This window comes from Aedes albopictus, chromosome 2, assembly GCF_035046485.1.
Source record: "Aedes albopictus strain Foshan chromosome 2, AalbF5, whole genome shotgun sequence".
Classification (NCBI taxonomy): domain Eukaryota; kingdom Metazoa; phylum Arthropoda; class Insecta; order Diptera; family Culicidae; genus Aedes; species Aedes albopictus.
In genome coordinates this window covers 313,558,817-313,584,135 of record NC_085137.1, presented here as the reverse complement: position 1 = coordinate 313,584,135, position 25,319 = coordinate 313,558,817, and the positions used below count along the sequence as shown (strand labels likewise).

The window sequence follows — 25,319 nt, the reverse complement described above, 5'->3', positions numbered from 1 at the left end:
TTGAATGTTCACTGGTTGGGGCAAAACCCAACTAAAAAGCACTGTCAATGTCAAAATCGATGTCAAAACGAGTTTGACGTCTGACCGCCGTCGCATCGCAGCCCCTATATACAGAACGTTTGGGCAAGTATGTGAGTGTTTCGTGACGTATTCCTCTTCACTTACGTGTGTCTAGAGCATTTCGATCAGTTGTCAGTTGCCCCTACAAGCGAATACGATTCGCTAATCGGGGCGCAGTCGTGACCCAACCAGCGAATCCAGGCTGTACTGGATATTCAAAAACAACTCCATTGTCTCAGAGCCCAGGTGACCTCTTCACGATCTTTGTTGAATGCAATGCAAGATTCATTGCTCCCAGAAAAAACTGAATTCAGCAGGAAGTTGGCCTCATGTGTTACAGATATGCCTGATGTTGACCGTATTGAATAGAGTAAGTTTGTTGTGAATCTCATAATGAAGAATAAAAAGAATGGTTTTTAAAAGAACGTATTTTTATTTTCCTTTACGAAGCGTTTACAGGGAATTTGAAGAAAGCTTCACAGATGGATCAAATATTCCTCCGGACAAGTACCCACACTTTCGAAATACATTTGTACAACTGTAGTTCATGAAACTGGTGAGAGCTGCTCCAACCGTTATTGGCAGTGGAGTAGGGTCATTTTCCATATAATGACGTTTAAGGTACCGCTTCACCAATCCGAATACTATTTCTATCGGATTGAAAAAGGGGCAGTATGGTGGTAAAAATCTAGGTGGTGCGAATACAAACGGTTTTATTTTTCAAGCTGGCTAACACACACCTACACACTCCCGGCACACAGCTTGTAAACACGCACGAGCTTTCAATTTTCTTGCAACCACCTCTCTCAGCGCGGTTGTCAAACACGCCGTCGCGACGCTGTTCGGAAATGGTAAACATGATCAATCCACCATTATTCCGATTTTGTTCTCGTGTTCAAAGTTTATTATTTTGCATTCGCGATGGAAATTTTGATGGATAATTGTGACAAAATTAGCTAAAATAGGCTCAAAACAATGTTTATCCTTCTCCTCGCTTTCCAACGGCTTGGCAGCGGCAAATGAGGATATTGTGATAACAGTTTTGATTATATCCGCAGCACCTAGATAACAATACTCTTCAATCAATCACACTGGTTCAACAAGACTTAACATAACTTCCATCTTCAATGTTTGGCTCCCAATGTTTGGCTCCCGCTGAGAAAGCATATTGAGTCAGTCCGCGATACTCAGGTAAAAATATGGGAATTATACAAACTGATCTTAAGTAATTAACAATATTCTTATCCATATGGATTCGTGCCCCACCCATAATCCTTACCGAGTGTCTTCCAGGGTATTTATTGACTTGGCCACTATGAATAGCCATTTTTACACAACAGTCAAAAAACTTTTGTCTATTGAAAGTGCCTTCTGTTTCGAAAGACTCGATGATACCCGATTGACCCAAGAAACATAGACACGATACTCGTGGTTTTCGTTGAAATTCCCCCCGGTAAATGAGACTTTTCCCGACACGTCCATAGCCACGGTTTCGAGTTAACGAAGGCAACTTCATCCAAAAATACCAGTTGTTCGAGATCTCATTTGAAGCATTTTAGTTCGTTGGAGAATCGCAGAATATCTTCCTGTCGGATTTGAACTGCTCTCCTTTCAAGAGCTTTCCATGACATTCCATGAGCATGCAAAATGTTGCATATGGAAGACGCGCTGATTGTAATACCAAATTGATTGGCAAAAAGTTGACGGGTTTCATCCAAGAACAACACAGGCCGTTTTTCATACAAACATTAGTTCCACTCTCTTTGGGTTTTATTAAACTTCCGGAATACCGACGCCCTCTGTGTTTTTGATAAAGCTCCGTCTCGTTCGTATGCAGAAATCCATGAAGATGTAGGGTAACCAATATAATTTGGACCCCCTATCATAATTTTCACAGCTTTAATGAAGATATGACGAAAACTTTTAGAATCGTTCGCTTAATATTATAGTTCTGCAAGAGCAGCAATGATTTCCTCACTGGAAGTATCATTATTTGCCTGGAAATTATTTTTTGTTAATTTCGTCATCCGTGCGAGTGTCGCGGCATGTTTACGAAAAGAGAAAGTGGTGTTGGGCAAACTTGCAGATGTAAACAAAAACTTTTATCATTCTAGCGCATTAAATTCGCAAAGTTCGTCTAATCATCCCTTGCCAATCAAGTAATTAGGATGTGATCCAGCATATCCAAGCGGCAGATTCTTCTAAAATAGTTTCAAGTGGGTTTAAACACCGGGTGTCCAAAATATATACTTAAGAGGGTCCAAAATAAATTGGGGTGTCCAAAATAGTGAAAACTAATGCTTCGAAAATCAGTTATTTTCATCAAATTTTCGGCCAGAAATGACCTTGTGGGTATTTTTGACGGACAGTGGAGGCTTTTACGGTCATATCAACATCATCATTATGTGTAACACCCTCTGAATCTGTGTGATTTTAGCTTAAATACAAACTAATGTTCTCTAGGGGTCCAAAGTTCGACCGTTACCCTAGTTGCCTTAGACTTGTGATAGAGAGTTGCGAGGTGAGTACGAGTATAGATAGTAGAGTAAACATAGATCCGTGTTGATGAATCCGTTGTATCCAAACGAACTGTCAAAATCTGTATCCAAACGAGCATGACGTCACGATTTGAACAACATCAATGGAGCGCATGACGTCATATTCAACCGTCACCCTCTTGAAAATTACTACTTACACGCTTGAAACATTTTAGTCAGCGAGTTGTCAAATCTGCGAACGACGATTGGAACGACGAATTTGGGAAAACAACGAATCCGAATCGTCGTGTTCAGTTATCAAACCCACGTATTATATTTCTAGCACAACATATGAAAAGGGCCTAAAGGCTTTTTGTAAACAAACATGTTTCGGTCGCTGTAGGGTTCATCTTGATCCACCCACGCACATCAACACGCTTATCAGAAAGAGTAATCTTCGGGCTATCTGTTAAGTCTAGATTGAGTTTAAATAAGGGCGAAAGTAACATGAGAGAGTTCTCTTCATCGACTCTCTCTTCTGCAAATTAAAGTGACAAGATGCAAATTCAATTGAACTTTTTTACACTTAGACGCTAGATTGCATCGCAACCTAGCGATTTATGACCAAAAAGTGAAACCATTCTTGCATCTTGTCACTTCAATTTGAAGAAGAGAGAGTCGATGAAGAGAACTCTCTCATGTTACTTTCGCCCTTATTTCAACTCTATCTAGTAGTGTGTTGTTATCCGTGGGTGGATCAAGATGAGTCCTACGGCAAACAGGGGACCCGCATGCGGCAAGGTAGGCCTACTGCTCATCTTTTGCGAGTGTGTTAGTGTGACTGGCAACGCGACCAGAAGCCTGGTCGAATCCTGCTTGGAAATCGGTTTGTTTTGTCGATGGGGATGGCCCGCTAAATCGCATTGTGGTGTTTGGGAAGGCCCGCTCGATGCATGTTAGGTAGGCGTAGTTTGTTCGAGGTTGACGTGCCTGCGCCCTCCCTGACGGCAACCGAAAAATGTTTGTTTACAAAAGGGCTTTAGGCCCTTTTCACATGTTTTTTTTTTGTTGGGGAATTTAAGCCACTGCGTCCAATAAGCTGAACTTTTGTGGCATGTCCCGTTTTGATATTCGCATCTAGCCAGCTAATAACCATGTGTCAAGTAATCAGCTTCTGCCACGACGCGTCGTCTCCCAGTCAGGTGCAATGGAATTAATAAACCCCAAGACCTTCCCAGGTTCTGCAGACCAGATCTCACTGGGTTGCAAGCAACCACTATTTAGAAATCTTTGCCTGCGCATGTATAAAGCACCACAACTGCAAAGCAGATGTTCCGAGGTTTCACGTTCCGTATTACAGAAACGACAGATATCACTCTGAATCTGGCCAATATTTTTCATGTGATACCTGCTCGGACAGTGTCCAGTTACTAGGCCAGTGTATGTACATAGAGCTCTCTTGTTGAGCTCTAAGAGCTTTTTGGTTTTATAAGCGTTTGGTGTTATAAATCGTTTTGACTGATTGCAATTTTTGACATCCATCCAATTGGATATCACCCTCTGCTCAGCCCAGCATTTCAGATCCATTTTAATTGTACAGTTTGATATTCCGCAGAATGGTTCTGGACCAACAAATTGTAAATTGGAACCACTTTTAGCAAGCTCGTCTGCCATTTCATTCCCTTCAATGCCGCAGTGACCTGGAACCCAGTATAAGTTTACTGAGTTCCCTTGGCACAGCCTGCGTAGTGAAAGAATGCATTCCCAGACAAGCTTTGAAGTACATTTGTAAGCGCACAATGCTTTTAGTGCAGCTTGACTATCTGAGAAAATACAAATATTTGCATATCTGTATTTTCTCTCAAGGCAGATATTTGCGCATTTCAAAATAGCAAGAATCTCTGCTTGAAACACCGTAGGATAGTGTCCCATCGCCACTGATGTTTGTATTCCAGGGCCGTAGATTCCTGCTCCCGTTTTTATTCCAACTTTTGAGCCATCTGTATAGAATTTGATTGATCCTTGACGAACAGTGGGACCTCCGACTTCCCAATCTGCACGAGTTGTTTCGTGCAACTTGTAAGGAACATCATGGTTCTCCACAGGTTTCATCCAGTCTTTAATCATTTTCATTACTGGCCTATTTTGGAAGTATTGTGAAATGCTCAGGTGACCTACAAGATCACCTGGCATAAACTTTTCAACTCGTTCAAGTCTCAGCAATTCCTTTTCTGCTTCTAATTGCACGTACTCGTGCAAAGGTAGCAGATTGAGAATCGCATCTAAAGCTTTTGATGGAGTGCTACGCATCGCTCCTGTAACAGCAATGGACGCAAGACGTTGAATTTTCGCAAGCTTTGATTGCGTGGTAGCCTCTTTTGTTTTTGGCCACCAGACAAACGAAGCATACGTCACTTTTGGGCGGATTATGGCAGTATAAATCCACATTATCATTTTTGGTTTCAAGCCCCACTTCCTGCCAATAGTTTTAGAGCATAACCAGAACGCACTTGTTGCCTTACCGATCACGGACTCAATTTGAGCATTCCAGTTCAGTTTGGCATCCAGAATCAAACCTAAGTACTTGACTCGATCACTAGGATGAATTTGTATCCCTCCAAGCCGAAAAGCTTTTAGGTTGATCTTCCTTCTCCTAGTGAAAGGGACAATTACGACTTTTGACGGGTTGATGCTAAGGCCCTCCTTAATACACCATGAATGTGTATAGTTTAGGGCCCTTTGCATTCTCTCCGAAACAGTTTCGTCATACTTTCCTCTCACTATTATGACTATATCGTCTGCAAAGCCCACAACTTCGAAACCTCTTTCCTTCAAGCTTCTTAGAAGATCGTCTACAACTAAGGACCACATTAGTGGTGAGAGGACTCCTCCTTGAGGGCAACCCTTTGTTGCCCTTACTGTTATAGAAGAACTTCCCAGCTCAGAAGTGATTTCTCTTTTTGCAAGCACAGTATGAATCCAATGTATGATACATTGGTCGAAGTTTTTATTCTCCATGGCACGCTTCATAGATGAATAGGAGGCATTATCAAATGCTCCTTCTATATCTAAAAAGGCGCATAGAGCTATTTCTTTTGCTGAAAACGTTTTTTCCACCTTTGTTACTAGCGAGTGAAGTGCCGTGTTGTTGACTTACCAGATTGATAAGCAAACTGGAAGTCAGACAGGGGATGCTCTTTTATGTAAGAAGAATTGATAAAATCCTTCAAAACCTTTTCCATAGTCTTCAACAAAACTGAAGAAAGACTAATTGGTCTATATGCTTTCGGATGCGTTTTATCTCGTTTCCCCTTTTTCGGGATAAAGATAACTTTTACAAGTCTCCATTTTGATGGAACGAAATTCAATCTCAAACTAGCCTTGAACATCTCAATTAGTGATGGAACCAACACCGTTTCTCCGTTTTGAATCAGTGCTGGAAATATTGTCTATCCGGTTGGAATCAAGACCAACATTCAATCAAAAATTGCCATTTTCTTGGTCCACAAGTGTCGCAACTGTTTCGCATCTAGTGCGCTGTGTTGCTGACAACAACGGGAAGGATGCGCACTACATTTGACATGATTAAAAAACGTCGCGAGTTGGGTCGCGTCGCGACTTGATTGTGCGAAGTCCGGTTTGGTGGCGGCCCGACAATATCCCATCAACTCCTGCAGATTTAAAAGGCTGAAAAGATCTTATCGCATTTTCCACTCTGGCCTTCGTGAAGATTTCATCAGCTAAATCTGAGGCGGTGTTTACTGTACTATTTGACTCCATTGAGTTTATACTAGGACATCCTTCACCTTCCAGAGATATAGTATCATTGGAATCCACACTTAGAACCGAACCTGGAAAATGGGTTTCCATCATTAAATCCAAAGTTTTACGAGGAGTTTTGGTAAAAGCTCCATCGTCACGCTTCAGATTTCCCAATTCATTTGCATGATCTTTTGCAAGCGTTTTTTGTAGTCTAGCAACTACAGGAGTACTGTTTATGTTTTCACATGTCAGCACCCAAGATTTTCTTTTAGATTTTCGTATTTCGTTGTTGTACTCAGTCAGGGCTTTCCTATACTGAGTCCAATCTCCCGTTTGTTTCGCTCTATTGAACATTTTACGAGAAAATTTTCTTAGGCGATCCAGTTTAAAGTTCCACCATGGCACGTCTCTAGTAGAAGACGATTGTATGGTGGGACAACTGCTGTTAAAGGAATTGATGATACTTTCATTTACTCTTTGAGAAAATGATTCCAACTTTTGGGTTGAATCGATAGTTTCCTCCATTGTAAATGAATGCGAATTCAACAATTCCACATATTGATCCCAGTTTGTCTTCCTGGGATTTCTAAATGCAGTTTTAGAATAATCTCCACCGCTCCAATTGAATTCACATGTTACGCTAGATTTATTCTTGGATGTTTCACCTTAACATGTTAATCCGTAGACATCCGCTGTAAACAAACGACTTCCACAAATATGTCAAACTCGTTTTTTAGCGCCACATGACAGTTCAGCGGCTGCACCGCACCAGCAACCGCGTCCGTCGCCTTATCCATCATTCGAGTGTTCGTTGTGCACCTCTGCCGAGTGCCGCGTCAGTTTTCGGTTTTTATTTTCGGAGCAGCGCAGCTACACTGACTGGTTCGCTGTGTTGTGTGCGGATCGGATGGTGTGAGATAAGAGAGCGAGCTCCAGTGCTTGCAAAAGAAGAAAAAAACGTCGCCCTTGTTCAAACTTGAAGAAAAACGCACCAAAAAACAATTTTTCCCCCATTTTGCCGCCCGAAAGTGTTCGCGCCAACTGAATTCTATTGTGATAGGAAAAAACAATGTTGTGTGGCGTTTTGCGCGTTTGTTGAAAAGTTCATTGTCGCCGTGGTCCGTGTCCGGATGGGGAAAAAAGAAAAAGAAAGGTGGTTCTTCGCTGCTGCTTGAGGAGGAAGAAGGTGTTTGTGTGCGCGTGGGGGTAGGAAGGCGGTTTTTTGTTAGTGTGCGACGCCTGTATGTGTGAATAAACTGTCAAAAAAGATCGAAACAGCAGCAGAAGAAAAGTGGTGGAAAAAATAGAAAATAATGTGCGGAGCTGTGTGAAGCGAGAAGAAGCAGCAGCAGCAGACGACGGCCGCGGCAGCGAGATTGACGTGCAAAAGAAAAGGCCACCATCGCGACGAAGACGTCCGCGACGCAGACGGCTGCTAAAAGGAGGAAAGGAGGAATTTTCGCCTCTGGTGCGGTACGTGCTTAATTTCTTTTTTTTTTTTTTTTTTGTTTGTGGTGTCAGACGACTGGCTAAGACCGGTCACGGTCCATCTCGCCAACGTGCTTAATTTCGATGTGTGTTTGAAAGTGTGGTGAAAAAAATGTCCGTAAAATAAGTGACCCGTGTGGCCTGGTTCCACCGGAAGACGTTATCCGTGTCCGCGTCGTTTAATTGTTGTGTCCAAAGCAGACAGAAGGAAGCTGTTCCGACCACCTCGCTTGGATATCGTGCTCCCCGGCTAGAGAAAGTTTCTGGGACACGGAGCTCTGGCGAAGATTTTCACCTTGTCTCTGCTGGCGTCGGGACGCGAGCGAACTTGAAAACTTGTCTATTTTCGGAGGAGCCAAACAGACCAGCGGCAGCAGCTCCCAAAAAAAGCAGGAGGAATCTCCGCCTAGAAGGTGCAAGAGGAGGAGGTGGACAACATTCGCTGCGTGCGAGGTGAGTTTTCTTCTTTTCGCTTAAAATTTGCGTGCGAATTTCAGTCGGAACAATTCGAAAACGAAAGATAGAGATTGTAAGTGTGATGCTCTCTGACATACATTTTTGCCTCGGATATTTTCCTCGGGCAAGTGCCGTCAAAAATCAACACCCGAAAGTCCGGCAATATCTCCTTGGTGCGCACTTGGTCGCCATGGATATGGATATAGATGGACGCGTAAAATGGTTTCTTCGCTTTTGTTGAATCTATTGATTAGAACAATAACACTACATATAGGCATTGTTGCCTGTGTTGGAATTCCGGTGCTCCCCAAATTGATCCATCACGAGAAGACTCCATTTTTTTATCATCATCGTCTCAAATATTCGCCAGTTTATCGAATACCTACGCTCGCAGCAAAACAGCCTGATTGCAAAGTGTTGCGGGGATTGACCGCTCTCTCTCGCTGTCTCTCTCTTGCTTTAACTCGGCGAAAATCTACATTCGATTTTTCAAGGGTGTTTCATTCTATTTATTCGGGGTGATCATTATTGTTTTCTTCTACATATCTTGCCCGACAGCACCTAGCACGTAGTGCATATGAGTATTGGATGAATCCTAATATGTAGCTAAAACTAATAAAAGATTGCTCTAAAATTTTGAAACAACAATCATTCATAAAAAGTATTTGACATGCGTATTCGATATATGTATTGAGGACCCATATATGCAGTTGTGGCTACGTATTCAGCATGACCATGTTGGGGATGACGGGTTCAATTCCCGATCGGCCCAGGAACTTTTCGATAAGAATAATTCCTTGACTATTTTGGGCATAGAGCATCGTCGTGTCTGTCATACAATATACACTCCCGATCAAAAGTTTGGGGTCACCCCCTCAAAAACATGTAATTTTTTTAGGCCCATATCTCCGCCAATTTGCGTCCGATTGTAAAATCCTTAGTCTCATTCAAAATATAATAAGTCAAAGAAACTTTGAACATGATTTAAAAGAAACTTTTTCCAAAAATTTTGTATGTAAACTTAACTCAAAGTTGCCAAACAGAAAATGGGTTATATTACCGCTCTCATCTTAAAATTTGGTCGACTCAATTTCCAGGGACAGTGCCGTAAGTTTATATTTATTTTTTAGAAAATTTGGCAACTTTGAGTTGAGTTTACTACAATTTTTTTTTTCGAAAAAGTTTTTTTTAGATCATGTTCGAAGTATCTTTGACTTATTATCTTTTGAATGAGACCTAGGGTTTTGGAATCGGACGCAAATTGGCGAAGATATGGGCCTAAAAAAATGACATGTTTTTGAGGGGGTAACCCAAAACTTTTGATCGGGAGTGTACACACCTGCAAAATTGTAATTGGTAGAGGAAGCTCTCAGTTAATTTCTGTAGAAATACTTATAGAACACTAAGCTGAAAAGCAGGTCCAGTGAGGATGTTACGCCGAGAAGAAGAGTACATTTGGTGTGTAAGAGACGAAACCAGCCAAGGGCTGAAAGTCATTATAATTCAAGCATAATTTTTCAAAACGACGTATCTAACTTTTTCACTGATCAGAGTAAATAAATGCAGTCAGACAAGAGATCTTGGACCTAACACTGTGCAATGCTGGGGCCTTTGACACGATCATAAATAGGCACGTGTCAGATAAAATTTCTTCAATCATAAACACATAATCTTCAATTGGAGTGGTGGAAATTATTCTAGAACCGCATTTAGAAATTCCAGGCAGGAGGACAAACTGGGTTCAATATGTAGAATTGTTGAATTCGCATTCATCTACAATGAGAGAAACTATTGATTCAACACCAAAGTAAACAAATAAACAAATAAATAAACAAAAGTTATAATAATTTTCTCAAAGGGTAAATGAATGTATCATCAATTCCTTTAACATCAGTCGTCCCTCCATACAATCGTCTTGTACTAGAGACGTGCCATGATGGCACTTTAAACTGGATCGCTTTAGAAAATTTTCTCGTAAAATGTTCAATAGAGCGGAACAAACGGGAAATTGGACTCAGTACAGGAAAGCCCTGACTGAATACAACAACGAAATAGGAAAATCTAAAAGAAAAACCTGAGTGCTGACATGTGAAAACATGAACAGTACTCCAGTAGTAGAAAAACTGCATAAAACGCTTGCAAAAGATCACACAAATGAAATAGGAAATCTGATGCGTGACGATAGAGCTGTTACCAAAACTCCTCCTGAAACTTTGCATTTAATTATGGAAACCCATTTTCCAGGTTCGGTTCTAAGTGTTGATTCTAATGAAACTATATCTCCGGAAGGTGAAGGATGTACCGTGACCGGCCCTTATTCTGCGCAGTCCCTAATTCGGCGCACTTTCTCGAATATACCACAAAATCACGGACGCTTGTTTAATATTAGCTTCAAATATATTTTTTGAATATTGCTTCAATAGTAATGAAAAAGTTTGTGAAGAAAAAATTTTCAAATCAACGATCATTATTTAAAAAAAAAATAAAATGATGTCGCAAGTACTGTAAATTGCCTGAAATCTGTGTCCGTTAGCGAAACTGCTAAAAAGTTGCTTCATGAGCTGAAGCATTTTGCGAAATAAATAATGAAGAGAATGTCTGCTTTTCCATGCGCATCCTGTACTGCTGTCTTCGAGGAATCAGAATCGGCAAAAACCAATTGAGTTTTCTTCTTCTTTTTTTGATCTTCTTGTTCTTCTTAGGTGCGCAGAATTAGGAACCGGTATTAAATGGTGGTCCTAATTCTGCGCAGACATTTCAACACTAAGTTTTGAACATATAATTAATAAACAAACATCATATAAATGCCACCATAGTTATAACTAGGATATTCTATGTTTCTAGCAATCCGGTGAATGTAATTAAGGCTCAGCAAGTTAGTTTATGAACTTTGAAGGCTAATTTACGGTTTTTGAATTTTTGATCTGATAGTTCGACCATACTAACCAATTGTTTTAAACATTTGCTATCAACCTCGGGGGAAATTTTATGTATTCATGCAAGTATTCGTCAAATGCGAGATATGATGTGAGTTTACATGGAATTTTCTTAAACAGTGGAAACCCTGGAGTTAGTCAAGAAAGAAGTCTCAGTTTGCAAACAAAGATTGTGCCACCTTGTCATGGCGAAAAAGTTTATATTGCCTTTAGAAATGAAGGTAAATTTTATTAAAATGTGCATATGCGAATAACTAAAAAGCTTTACGTAGTAGTATTCGATAATGCTACAAAATCCTTTTGTGTATTATGATTAAAATTCCCTTTGCTTAGTAATCAAAGTAGGTAGTATCAATGTTGAGGACATGCAAAGTTCCAATATGGCCGTAATGTCGTATAAAATTTGAAAATGAAGAATTCAATTGAATTTCATCTATGAATCATGTTCTCATTACAATATGTTATCTTTTTAGTGTTTTTACCATGTGCGCAGAATTAGGAACATTAGTGCGCATAATAAGGAACATTCCAAAAATGGGTGCGCAGAATTAGGAACAGAGACACACTTTAGAATTTTCATGATTTTACATATAAATTGAGTGTTTTGTATAAGAATTATATTTTTCCCTCATTTACAATGCTAATAACTATGTGCAGTCAAAAATTCAGCCAAATCGATTCGATTTGGAATTTGTTACAGCTGATTGAAATTGGAAAAGTCTTAGATGCGCAGAATATGGGCCCTCCACGGTACTAGTATAAACTCTACAGAGTCAAATAGTACAGTGAACACCGCCTCAGATTTAGCTAATGAAATCTTCACGAGGGCAGGGTGGAAAATGTAATTAGGGGGTTGTGGGGCAAGATGGCCATATGGGGTAAGATAGCCACCCTGCCTTTTAAGCATTAATTCGCAACACAAAAATATTTTCTGCATGGGTTGTGATTATAAACAATGCTTTATGTTTATAATGTACGAAAAAGTTACTATTAGTTTGAAAAATCTGCTATAAAATAGTGTTTGAAGTTTGAGTGTTCAAAAACAGTGTTTTCTTATAGTATCAGGTCATCTGATTTTAAGGATTAGTAATGAAATAACATCGCTTTAAAAATTATTTTTAATTTTTAATGGTGTCTATATGTGACTGTTGTTAAGCCTCGACAATAAAATTTCAATGTTTTAAATTAATTATGTCATTTAAAAAATGATAAACATATCGTAATCATTCGGGGCAAGATGGCCACCTGTGGTAAGGCCTATGTCGCCATCCAAAAATCAATCTAACGCAGCCTTAAAACTGTTATTGATGTTTAGAGATACTGCAAAACCACAGAAAATTGCTTTTCATATTAGTTGAAGCTGTTAAAATTATCTACGATGGAGATAATACCTCAGAAAAATTTTGAAGTTGTTTGCTGTTGAACGGTGATTGGTTTCATTGAATATTTTGGCACAGGGATGGAAAATTGTGGCTAAAACCGCTATAAGGGTTCGTTACAAGACGTTGAATTACAGTATAATGCATGAAAAGAGTAGTAATGTATCTAAATCGTTTCGAAAGAAACAACTTTGCTGAAAAAATAGATCAAATCATAGAACATTTCCAAATAAATTTCTATCAATTTTACTTCAAACATTATCATAAAGAAAATGTTGGCAAATACCACACCATCTGTAGGCAAAGCGTTGCGGATGATTCGACCTTGGTTTATTGAACGTTGCTTAAAGATTAAAGCATACTAATTGTAAAAATTTAGCTCTGTGGCCATCTTGCCCCATATGACAAAAATTCTATGTCGAAAGTAACATTTTCCAAATGAATTTATTTTGTATTCGTAGTGCAAAATAAAATGCTTCTTTGTGTTAATAAGATAGAAAAGACATGAAACAAAGGGAAAGAGTGTTATATAGTCATATTATAATAAAAGTATATGCTCCCAAGGCGCCTAAGCTTAGGGTGGCCATCTTGCCCCACAACCCCCTAGTTCTTTTCAGCCTTTTAAATCTGCAGGAGCTGATGGGATATTTCCAGCACTGATTCAAAACGGAGAAGCGGTGTTGGTTCCATCACTAATTGAGATGTTCAAGGATAATTTGAGATTACATTACGTTCCATCAAAATGGAGACTTCAAGCATTACCAGGCCCGGATTTAAGGGGGGCAAAGGAGGCAGGTGCCCCGGGCCCCCCGATTGAGGGAGCCCCACAATAATCCCGAAGCACTATATTTGGTTCTACGAAACCAAATAAATAAATAAAATACACTTATCCTAGACTAGTTGCAATTGGGTTCCTTTAAAACTATTATAAACGATTATAAACTAAATTTGGACTTGAGAACAAATCAAAATCCTAAACTTCATAATTTTTGGTGCCCTGGAACTATTTTTAGAATGGATTTACAGTTTTTGTGTGATTTTTTCTTCAGTACGAGCTACCATTATAAACCATTAAACTGTTTTGCCAATTAATTCATCAATGCAAAATATTTTGGCTTTTTCATCGGAAATAAAAAATAAAACAAATAAACAATATAATTGTTAAGTATTGAAGTGTATTTTCCAGAATGACTATTTTGAGGAATTAGTTTTAATACTTGATTGCAGCAAATTCATCTCTATAGAGGTATAGACTATTCAACAATTAGACAAAAAAGATGTTTCTTGCTAGTTTTGGTGTGCACCAGTTTTTCTTAAACCTCGTGAAAGTTTGTATTTGGTTCAATAGAAAAATTAAAAGCGTTTCTAAACAATACGAAAGTTTTTCAGAGTAAATTAAATGATATGTGTGGATCAATAGAAATGTCATTTCATTGATAATTCAATAATTCAATCACTCATTTGACAATGATTATGCATACATCTGCTGATTATACGATTATATTCTAAAAACAATTGAACCCTTCTGCATCATGTTCGTCGAGGACAGATGTTATCATGAAAAAGGTATGATAAATTCGGATTAAATTTTACGGATCAATTTTGCGAACCTAGTTTCCAAAAAAACATCTCGGAGCAGTGGTTATGCATATCTATATTTTGGGATTCACCGACGTTTCTGAATTTTTTCAGATTTTCCTCATAAAGCATTAACCCAAATATAAACTTATTATAGAACATTGAAAGTACGCAAAATTTGGCCTTAATATTTCAAAGAACAATACTACATCATAAAAGCATTTGAAAAGAAATGAAAAAAAAAATATTTGAATGAATAAAACAAATGCGTAACAGTAGCATCATAGACTAATTTCAAGACCTCGATGTACCAAAGAAAACCATTAAATTTTCTGTGTCCAGTCCGGTACCCAATAAATATTCATTACCGTGTATTTTTTTCCGTGTAAAGTGCCTTTTGTGTAAATTATAATTAGCGTGTTACACCGATCTGACAGTAAGGGACTAAACATAAATTACGTAAGTAAGTACCAAGGATTGTTCACAATCTGCGAACTTGACTGCGGAAAAAATCGCGACCATGACGCCGCTGGTAGCATACCGTCAAGGCAGCATTCACCGTGGGGGCTCCATTCACCGTGTGTGTGAATGGAGCCCCCACGGTGAATGGCGCCTTGACGGTAGTTTCTTCTGAAATCACAAAAAAAAACAGTGAAAAAGAAAAAAAAAATACGAATTACACAACATTGACAAAAAAAAAGTAAATGTAGGTATAGTTTATATATTTAAAATCTTGCTTTTGGGGGCCCACTCTATGGGGTTTGTCCCGGCCCCCCGAAGCCCAAATCCGGCACTGAGCATAACTTTACCAAACACCGTATCTAACAAAATTCACGAACGGAGAAAAACGGAGGGGAAGTTCGGTGTTCCTATAATAACTCATACATTGAGCATTTGAGGAACGTAAAAAATCCGGTTATTTTTTCACAAATCATCCCCAAAGAGGATGATGCAGCGCCTTATGTGAAAAACTCTGTTTTGTTTACATATGTTACATACGGTCTTTGGTAAAGTTAGGCTTGACTTCCTCTCTCTCTCTCCTCTTCTTGGCGTAACGTCCTCACTGGGACAAAGCCTGCTTCTCAGCTTAGTGTTCTATGAGCACTTCCACAGTTATTAACTGAGAGCTTCCTCTGCCAATGACCATTTTGCATGCGTATATCGTGTGGCAGGCACGAAGATACTCTATGCCCAAGGAAGTCAAGGAAATTTCCTTTACGAAAAGATCCTGGACCGAGCGGGAATCGAACCCGTCACCCTCAGCATGGTCATGCTGAATACCCGTGCGTTTACCGCCTCGGCTATATGGGCCCTTGACTTGTAAAAGTTATTTTTATAACGACATAGTGGAAGCGAGACAATACGCATCCGAAAGCGTATAGGCCAATTAGGGTAGGTAATCAAAATTTGAACCAAATTGCGGCTTTCTGAAGCAGTGCAAATATTAAGTGATTTTTTCTCCCACATGGAAATAATTTACTACGGCAAAATCGTATGTACATGAAAGCCACGGGTATAAGCTTTCTGTTAAATGGTAAAAAGTTAGTATTTGCACCGAATTTCATTGAAAAAATCGATTATTCGTCAACAATGATTTTAATCTTAATTTGAACCATCGTAATCATAATTTGAACCAATTTTAATCTTAATTTGAACTACTGGCGGCAGCAGCTCGAGCAACTCACAAAACAGCCAATTCCATGCTAAACAATGAAAAACCACATGAATCTGCTAATTCTCATACCTATTTTTCATTAGGCAGTGGAATCCCAACTCAGAATGTTCGAAATTCTTTAGGAATTTGGAAACTAAATTTGGAATTTTTCATCCCCCAAGAGTAAACAAAGCAACCACTAGCGCAATCTACAGGCCAACACTAGAAGCTCACCCCCGTTTACTAGTTCAAATTTAGATTACAAATGGTTCAATTTAAGATAACATTCTCCAAGTAAGAATCACTTAAATTTGATAATTTTATGACAAATAATGCGGAATATTATTCGGTTGGTCGATTCTACGATAAATAAGCTTTCATTTGACGTGCTCACATATTGCGTGTGATACAATGCATGAGCTGTACGAGTGCACCGAAAATGTGCTTTCTCTGGGGGGAAATGGGTGAAATCACAGTGATTTTTTATTTGCCTGTTTTCCATGACAAAAACGCTTTTTTCAATGCTTTTAAAGTCCATGTTGCCAGCTTATATTACGGAAAGGTGTCTAACATCTTTTTCGGGACAATATTTGCCTGAAAAGTACTTCGTTTTAATGAATTTTGAAATGGTTCAAATTAAGATTACAATTTGACTAGTTCAAAGTTTGATTTCTTACCCTAGTCTTTCTTTAGTTTTGCTGAAGACTATGGAAAAGGTTTTGAAGGGTTTCATCAATTCTTACATATAAAAGCGTCCCCATCTGGCTTCCAGTTTGCTTATCAATCTGGTAAGTCAATGGTTACGGCACTTCATTTGCTAGTAACAAAGGTGTAAAAAAACGTTTTCAGAAAAAGAAATAGCTCTATGTATGCTCTATGCTCTAGTATCATACATTGGATTTATACTGTGCTTGCAAAAAGAGTAATCATCTCTGAGCTGGGAAGTTTTTCTATAGCAGTAAGGGCAACGAAGGGTTGCCCTCAAAGAGGAGTCCTCTCACCACTAATGTGATCCTTAGTTGTAGACGATCTTCTAAGAAGTTCGAAGGAAAGAGGTTTAGGAGTTGTAGGCTTTGCAGGCGATATAGTCATTATAGTGAGAGGAAAGTATGACAAAACTGTTTCGGAGAGAATGCAAAGGGCCCTAAACTACACACATTCATGGTGTATTAAGGAGGGCCTTAGCATCAACCCGTCAAAAGTCGTAATTGTTCCTTTCACTAGTAGAAGGAAGTGTTCTATATGTAGTTAAAAACTTGGATAATTTCTGTCATTTTTTTTCGGGAGTGTTATTATGAATACTTGAAGTATTTTTCGTTGAACTGCTTACAAAATCTAAATAAATTACTCAAAACCTGAAATAAATTTCTGACAGAATCCCTTTTTAGTGAAATTCCTGATTAATAAATCATGAAGGTTTTATAGAACAAATTTCTCATTAAACTACAAATTCTTCAAAAGCACAAAAGTAATGCTTCTGGTATTTTTTTATTTGAATTCCAATGATGTTCGGAAGAATTTCCAAATTAATCCTAAAATTGCAGGGAAACTACTTTCTTTGAAACAAACCCCGATGCATTGAAAATAATATATGGGTAAATTTCTGAAAAACCATATACCAAGAATTGTATATTACAATCACTGTTGGCATAACTTGACGAATACAAGACAGAACCTATCATTTCTTTGTTGTCAGAAATTGCTCGTAGAATCATCTTTAAGATTTCAACGTTGAAAACCTATTTTATTTTCTGGAGGATTAATCATGGATTTCACCGTAAATTTCGACATGATTTCGTAAAACTATAAATTCCGTTGCAATGTCTTAATAACGACGACCGAAATTCATGTAGGATTTCGCCAGATGTTCTGGAAGATTTCCCTAGATTTTTTAATAACATTAGTATGAAGAAATTTTCTTCTTCAAAAAAAAAAAGTTCACAAGGGGTACCTCCTTGGTCCCTATAAATAAGTCGATGAATGACTTCCGAAGACCGCAAAGCGTTGCGATGTTCCCCATAGCATGAAAACTTTAAACGGCTGGCGCTCAAATATAGTTTATTCGATCGAGCTGAAATGTTGCACAGTTGATATGTGACCAAGATGTAACTCAGGACAAAGAAACGATTAATTAATAACTGTAAGGTTTGGTAGGATAGCACTACCAAGCATGAGAAAATAAGACATCTTGAGGCATTCAAGTGACGTTACCGCAAAGCGAGTTGCCTTTCGTTTAGCTCGCAACAATGTATAGAAAAGTTTCCGTCCGCACGCAACCTACCGGGGGCCTCAACAGTAGCTATAGTACAAGCCACGCGCGGTCTGTTCCGGTTACCCTCCTCCCTCGGGTACCATCGGACCTCCGTCGTCGTCGGCTTCGTCGTCGACGTCGCCATTCATCATTTCGGGTACAACACATGTTGTGTGAATATTTTCGCACTCTTTAATTCGTTCGGCTCTAGGTCTGTCTGTCGTTGTTGTTGTCGTCGTTGTCGGTCGATTTGAGAGCGGGGGCCCTGTTTGGGAATTTATCGTAGGTTTGTCTTCGTGAATCTCGGGCGTTAAACTGTGTAAAACTTAGTTTGATTTCTTTGCCCCTGTTTTTTAGTTCTATGCTAGGTATTGACCTCAAACGGAATCGCTTAAGTAATTTCTATTCAGTGCATATTTTTTCTTGACTGGAATGGTAATGAAATTTAACAACAAGCTCTATTTGATTTGACATTTAATGTCAAATGTCAAATAGAGCTTGTTGTTCAATTTCTTTACCATTCCATAAATTATCCATAAATTTTATTCTCAGCTCCGTACTGGGGTCAAGAAAAATCTCATTTTTGAGTGATTCCTTGCCTGTATTTTCCACGTATGGTAATAGCAATAGGCCAAGAAATTTCTTGCGATCTGCGTACCACCCACTACCAGTAATAACATCAGACTGCTATTCTGCCTGTAATCCGTCCCATCTATGATAGAGGTTGAGTTGTGTAAATCCATTTGATATACATACTTGCGTTTCAGACCCTAAAAGTTGTACCAAAGGTACTCCGGCATTGCCCGAAGGCCATACAAGTTTTCTTGATCCTGCACTCAATGTGAGGTGTCCGGAAAGCTTGGAATCAAGAATAACTCCAACGTACTTTACCTGTTCGGTCACATCAATTTTAAAGTCAAAGAGACGCAAAGATCGAACGCCATTACGGTTTCGCCTTTCCGTAAAAAGAACAATAGATGTTTCATTCGGATTAACTTAAAGGCAATGTTGGCGACACCAACCTTCAACTACCCGAAGAGCGCCTTGCATCAGATCGAAAAGGGTGCTAATTAGGCCGTCCCTTATTTTGCAAAAAGTAGAAACGTTATAAGTTCGTTAGTGAAAAATGATCGTTTCAGCTAAGAAATGATCGTGTCAAAATTTGAAGTCCGTATCTCAAGGCTAAGTGGTCCCTCAAGGGGCCTAAAGTTGTCAAAAATGATATGGGACCAAAAAAAAATATGAATTTTTCTTCGACAAAAAAATACGCTATTCTACTAAAACTGGTAATTTCAGGATCTGAAAACGGCCAAAAATGTGCTTAGATTTGCGATATCTCTACTTGTTTCCGAGTTATTGACAAAAAACAACCGAAAAATCCGCATTTTTGACATTTTTTTTAGATTCCGAAGGAAGCCTACCTTATTTTGTTCAATAACTCAAAAACGAGTAGAAATACCGCAATTCTAAGCACATTTTCGGGCAACAAGGGTCCCAAAATCACCGATTTTAGTAGAACAGCGTATTTTTTCATCGATAAAAATTTCATGTTTTTTGGTCCCATACCATTTTTGATAACTTTAGGTTTCTTGAGTGTTTTTTTTTAAACATGTTTGAAATAATCCAATCCCTTCTGAAGCAAAATAGGATAAATCACATCTGCCTCAGGCAGTTCTGAACAAATCATTACGTCATATCTAAATTCAACCACCTACAACTCATTTTAGAAGCTGAACCTGAGAATAGGATTTATAAAAAGCTTAAGGAAGTCGCGGAAAAAAAACGCTTTTTTCGAATATTTAAGGTAAATTTCACAGACTACCTTCGAAAAATGCCAATGATATTTATGGTGAATATCAATTGGCATTTTTTCGAAGGTAGTCCGTGACATTTACCTTAAATATTCGAAAAATAGCTGTTCTTCCGTGGCTTTCTTGTAGAACTGGTCTAGCCGCAAAAGTTTTCATATACCACATTCTCAGGTTTAGCTTCTAAAATAAGGTGGTTGAATTCAGGTATAGAGAAATGAATTTTCTAGCACTAGCCCCAGAAGATTTGAAAGAAGCAAAACTGTTTAGAGCTCACTCAATCGATTGAATAGCTACTCTGGCCAAAGCCAGAGAATCATAACTACAAGAAAAGACATCAGCTTCATCTGAAGATGTAATATCCGCGCATCCGGGACAGTGTGTGCTGAACTTCTGAATAAGCATTTCAGAAGTTCCTCATCAGAGGAAATGAAATCGCCATTTGGCAAACGGAGTTCGTTCACTCGAAAATCCTTAGATTTCTCAAGGATTTTGTTTAACCAACTAACTTCACTCAAATTGGAAACATTTGTACAAAGGTTTTTTATGCCGTTCAGCAGACCGTACCGCTTTCTTGTAGACCTTGCGAGCCGACCTGAAAGCCTCCGAGCCAGCCGAACGTCGTCGTCTGTTTCAACTGTTTCTACATTGTTTCCTGAGCTTTGCCAGATCAGAGTTCAACCAAGGGATTTTTCTTGTAGCCTTCACAGAGCGCAGAAGGCAAGCTTCTTCAAAAGCTTTGATGATGAAAGTCATTGTAGTATCAACGGCATCATCTAACTCACTTGGAGTGTCAATAGATGGTGAGTATCCACGGAATTCGGCCGCAATCAAATCAGTAAAGAGATCCCAGTTGGTTGACCGGGGATTCATGAAACTTTAAGTTTGCGTAGTTTAGTAACATTTGTCAAAAGTGTTCAAAAAATAGGTAGCGATGGTCAGATAAAAATTCTTCATCTGACACATGCCAATTGGTCAGCTTGTGACTAATTATGCTAGAGTAAATCGTTATATCTAACACTTCTTCTTTAGCAGATACCATAAAGGTTGGGTGGTCGCCTATGTTGTAAACCAATATATCAACAACTGCGCATCACTTTACAATGACTCAGCCTGAGATGTTAATGCCGTATAATATTACAATGTTAAATTAGGCTGACACAAATTTCGATTTTCTCTAATGTCACCCCCGGAAAATTTTGGTTGGAATTCGACATTTTGAGGGGGGACACAAATAAATTACACAAAAATTTAAAAATTTTGAACTGAAATTAGAGTTTTCGAGAAAATTTCTTAACAAATCCGATGAGTTTTACAATTTTGCCTAATTGTTTGGGTAATTTTTCAACAAATACATTTATTATTTATTATCCACCCCCTTGACGAGTCAACGAGCAAAGTGACAAAAGAAGAAAATGAGATTTGTTCCGGCCTTAGGAATACTAAAAAAATGAGATAAACATCAATCCGCCATAATAGGGGTTGTGTGCTAGTAGTGGACCCTGCGCCTATAGTGGACCCCCACATAAAAACTTGAAAATAAATGCCCAAATCAACTGTTTCCAGGCAACTTCCACCGGGGGATCATCAATTACATTGCAACACAGCAGTTCCTGGCAAACGAATTGCCCAGCGGCCACAAAAATCGATTATTTTAACTATTTAATGAATGTAAACACTCAAAAGAGTCCACTATAGGCACATTCAGGAGGGTCCAGTATAGGCTCCGTCGGCAGCGTGACAGATAACATGGAAATCAAATGGGGGGTCCACTATAGCAGGGTGTCTACTACCTGGAAAAACCTGGAAAACCGGGAATCCTCAGGGAATTTAATTTAACAGGGAAAAACCTGGAATACTCAGGGAATTTCTTGAATACTCTGGGAAATTTTTCACGGATGAAAAATAATACAATGAGGCGTATGAATAAAAAGCAGCAAATTTTCCTACTTGTAGATCTACTCAAAAGAAGAGTCCATAGAGGTTATTAAGTTGTTGATATAAAAAAAAACAAATTTGAGTATGTAATGTTTTCTGCTTTCGAACATGGGCTTAAACTACATGTTTATAGAAAGAACAAACTTTGAAAATATATATTTTTCCGGTAATGCTGAAGGCGAGGCTGAAGGTTCTTACTGATAGCTTGATATAATTATAATGGTATGATTATTCGTAAAGCAAAATAAATCAAGAAGGAATCTATATAACCATGCTAGAGGAACACCAGGAGGGCTCTCAGACCTAGATATATCCGACAAGTCGACGATTCCAATAAGATGCTGGAAATATCATGTGGATGTGAAAACCTGGAAGTTGAAATCCATCCAAAATACTGCTACAAGGATTATTCCAGAAATTCCGTCAAGGTTTCTTTCTGAAACTTCTTTAGAAATAACTCCTGGAATGCCTCCCAGGATTTTTCAAAAGATTCCATCTATATTTATCACGTATTTTTTTGTTGGTATTCTTTTTTGAATTTTTCCCGGAGATAATTCGAATTGCTTTCAGCCTATTTTTCCCGGATTCCTAAATTCCGACCGATTCCCCCTGAAGTTTTTCACGGGGATGCTACAGAATTTCTTTGAAGATTTTTTTTCCCGATATTGCTCCCAGAGTCCCTCGTGGAATTTCTATCAACATTTATCCCGAATTCTCTATAAGAATTTCTTGCGGCATAACTAGTAGAAGTTGTCGCGGATTTTCTCCTAGAATTTCTCTCGGGATTCCTCTTGGGTATTTTACATGTTCCTCTTGGAAGAAGTCCAGGAGATCTTCCCAGGGTTGTTACAGGAATTATTACTGAGATTTCCTAATAGAGTTCCTGCAAGGATGTCTAAATTCACGAACTTTCAGTAGGAGTGCCTCCCGGAATTTTTGCCGTAATTATTTCTGTAATTTCTTCAAGATATTTCTGTGAGCTTTCTTCTAGAGTTCCTTTCTGATTTTCTACTGGTGTTTTAGCTGGGATATATCTTAAAGCTAGAAGGTTCTCTTGGTATGTATTTTGAAGTTTCACCTGTGATTTCTCTCGAAGTTTCTCCTGGAACTTCTCTCAGAAAACTTTTTTTTCGGTTTTGGTCCTGGGATGTCTCTCAGTGTTTTTCTGAATTTACCCTAGATTTTCTCTTAAGATTTTTTTACGGAGTGCCTTCTCGAAGCTACTGTTGATATTTTTCATTGAATTATTCCCGTGGTTTCTTCTAGAGTCAGGTATTTCTTCATAGTTGTAACGGATTTCTTGCCGTGATCCACCTGAGTTTTTTTTTAGATTTTCTCAGGATTTTTTACATAACTTTTCCCGGAATCTTTATCGGAAATTGTCCCGAAATTCTAGATGCTCCTTTTAAGATATATTTAAAAGGTACTCCCAGAGTTCTTACAGGGATTTTTCCACAAGTTTTCCTCAGAATATCTCCTGGTAAAATTTAAGAAATTCTGGGAGAAATATTCGAAGGCATTGAGGTGAAATCTTGCGAGAAACTACGCAATGTCTTATTGCAGAAATCTCGTCAGGAACTTTAAAAAAATTGGGGAAAAATTAGAGATCTCGGAAAAAGTTCTAAGAGTAATCCCGAGAGGAAATGTTAAGAATATCTAAGGAGGAACTCTGGAACTACGAGAGAAACTCCGTGAGAAAATCGAAGGGAAATATCGGAAATTTTTTTGTTAGAAATCCCTGGAGCTTCTGTGGAGTGATTCGGCGGGTGCTACGCCTCAAGTATTGAAAATTTCGACTCCAGTCCTTGTTTTAAGATAGAAAGTGCTAAATATTTTGATTACGAAAATAAAAGTGCGTTCTAATAAAAAGTTTTCTCCGCTGCCCTTTTTTTCGCGATTCTGGTCGTGGCGTGACAGCCGGTACTACGTGTTCCGGAGAGCTCAGTAGTTTCGTGTCGTAGGGGACCGGGAAAAGTCAAAAGTGCCGAAACTCGTTGTAGTTCTCGCGTTTTGTCGTGTGCCGCTACCGCTACCAATTGTCCGGCAGACGCAGATTGGAAATTTAGAATCGCGGGGATCATCAAGAGAAACTTCGGACCGCACAAGCTAAATGGGTGAGAACTTTCCAATATTCACCATATTCCATTCAGTATCATTATTTACATATTCCTATATTTCTCAATCATATTTAACACATATTTGGAGCGTTTGGTACGGTATGTCCACGCATCCCTCCTCCCCTGCAGATTCCAGAATTGCTTCGACGGAAAACAATCGTTTAAACTCGAGACAATTCGAAGAATCATCTTTGCGGCAATACAACGCAGTAGGCCTGGCCGCTTTGACGCTTGCACCATATTATTGATATGCTGCAAGCCTCAATATTGACAAGAAAAGTAATTGAGTCTAATCTAACCTGATTACTTTCCAGGATGCTTTCTCGTACTGGCTGCGTTTGTATTAGATTAGATTAGATTAGAAATCCCTGGAGCTTCTGCAAGAACCTCGTAGAAATGCCGAGGGAAACTCTTGGAAGCTATTCCAGACGGATAGACGGATCTCCAGCAGGAATATAGCGAAAAACTCTTGAAGCATATCAAGAAAACCTCTGGAAGAAATATGGGAAGGTACTCCAACACATACCTCGTGAAAAACTTCGGCGGAAATCCAGGAAGGAACTGTGGTAGGAACCCCAGGAACAATTCTCAGAAATCTTGAAAGATGCTTGCTTTATGTTTGGGTATGCTTTTGTGTAGCTTTTGCAGAGTATGCTCATTTTAGAAAATTTTTGGCAAATTTTGAATAATAAACATTCAAAATTTCCCTCTGGAAAAACTTGGAAAACTCAGGGAATTTTATTTGGGGTTGTGAGTAGACACCCTGTATAGGCACCGAGATATTTGTAAATAATCCTATAGTGGACCCCGGTGGGGTATTTCACTGGAATAATATATTAATGTTGTATGTTTGACGGTCTTAACATGAAGAGGGGACATGAAACTTGTTATAAAAATACACTTTGGAAGTATCCATTGGCGTAACATATCTAAAAAGCCGCAGAAGAAAATTTCGATGGCTTAGGGGGTCCACTACTAGCACCCAAACCCTACACTACCTTATTGAACAAACAAATATTGGAATAGTTTTTGGTTCTAATATTTTTTTTTTGCCAAGATTTTCAAATAATTTTTGAAAAATAAATTACTTTTTAGAAACCTTAGTTTTGAACAGAAAATGTTGATAACCGCAAAAAAAACTTATAATCAGAACAGTGATGTTTTTAACCCTCTAAGGCGCTGTCCATAAACTACGTAGACTCATTTTGGGCAATCTCAGACCCCCCTCCCCCTCCGTAGACTTTTGTTTATACAAAATTTTCGAAATTTGTATGGAGCGTAGACTTTGGCCAGACCCCCCCTCCCCCGTCCCCCCTAAGAGTCTACGTAGTTTATGGACAGGCCCTAATGGATACCTGGGGTCCATTGGACCACAGAGCCACATTAAAGTGACCGCAAAAAAGTTTGGATTGACA

The 25,319-nt window shown here is 38.8% G+C and overlaps 1 protein-coding gene across 3 annotated transcripts in view; it reads left to right on the top strand.

Moving 5' to 3' along the window:
• Nucleotides 1-7,862: 7,862 nt before the first annotated feature.
• LOC109420858 (protein Smaug-like) overlaps nt 7,863-25,319 on the top strand; it is a 61,040-nt gene continuing 43,583 nt past the window's right edge. For all 3 annotated transcript variants that reach the window (XM_062852279.1, XM_019695331.3, XM_062852278.1), the window contains exon 1: nt 7,863-8,240. The gene's annotated coding sequence lies outside the window, so the exon portion shown is untranslated. The remainder of the gene's footprint in view (nt 8,241-25,319) is intronic.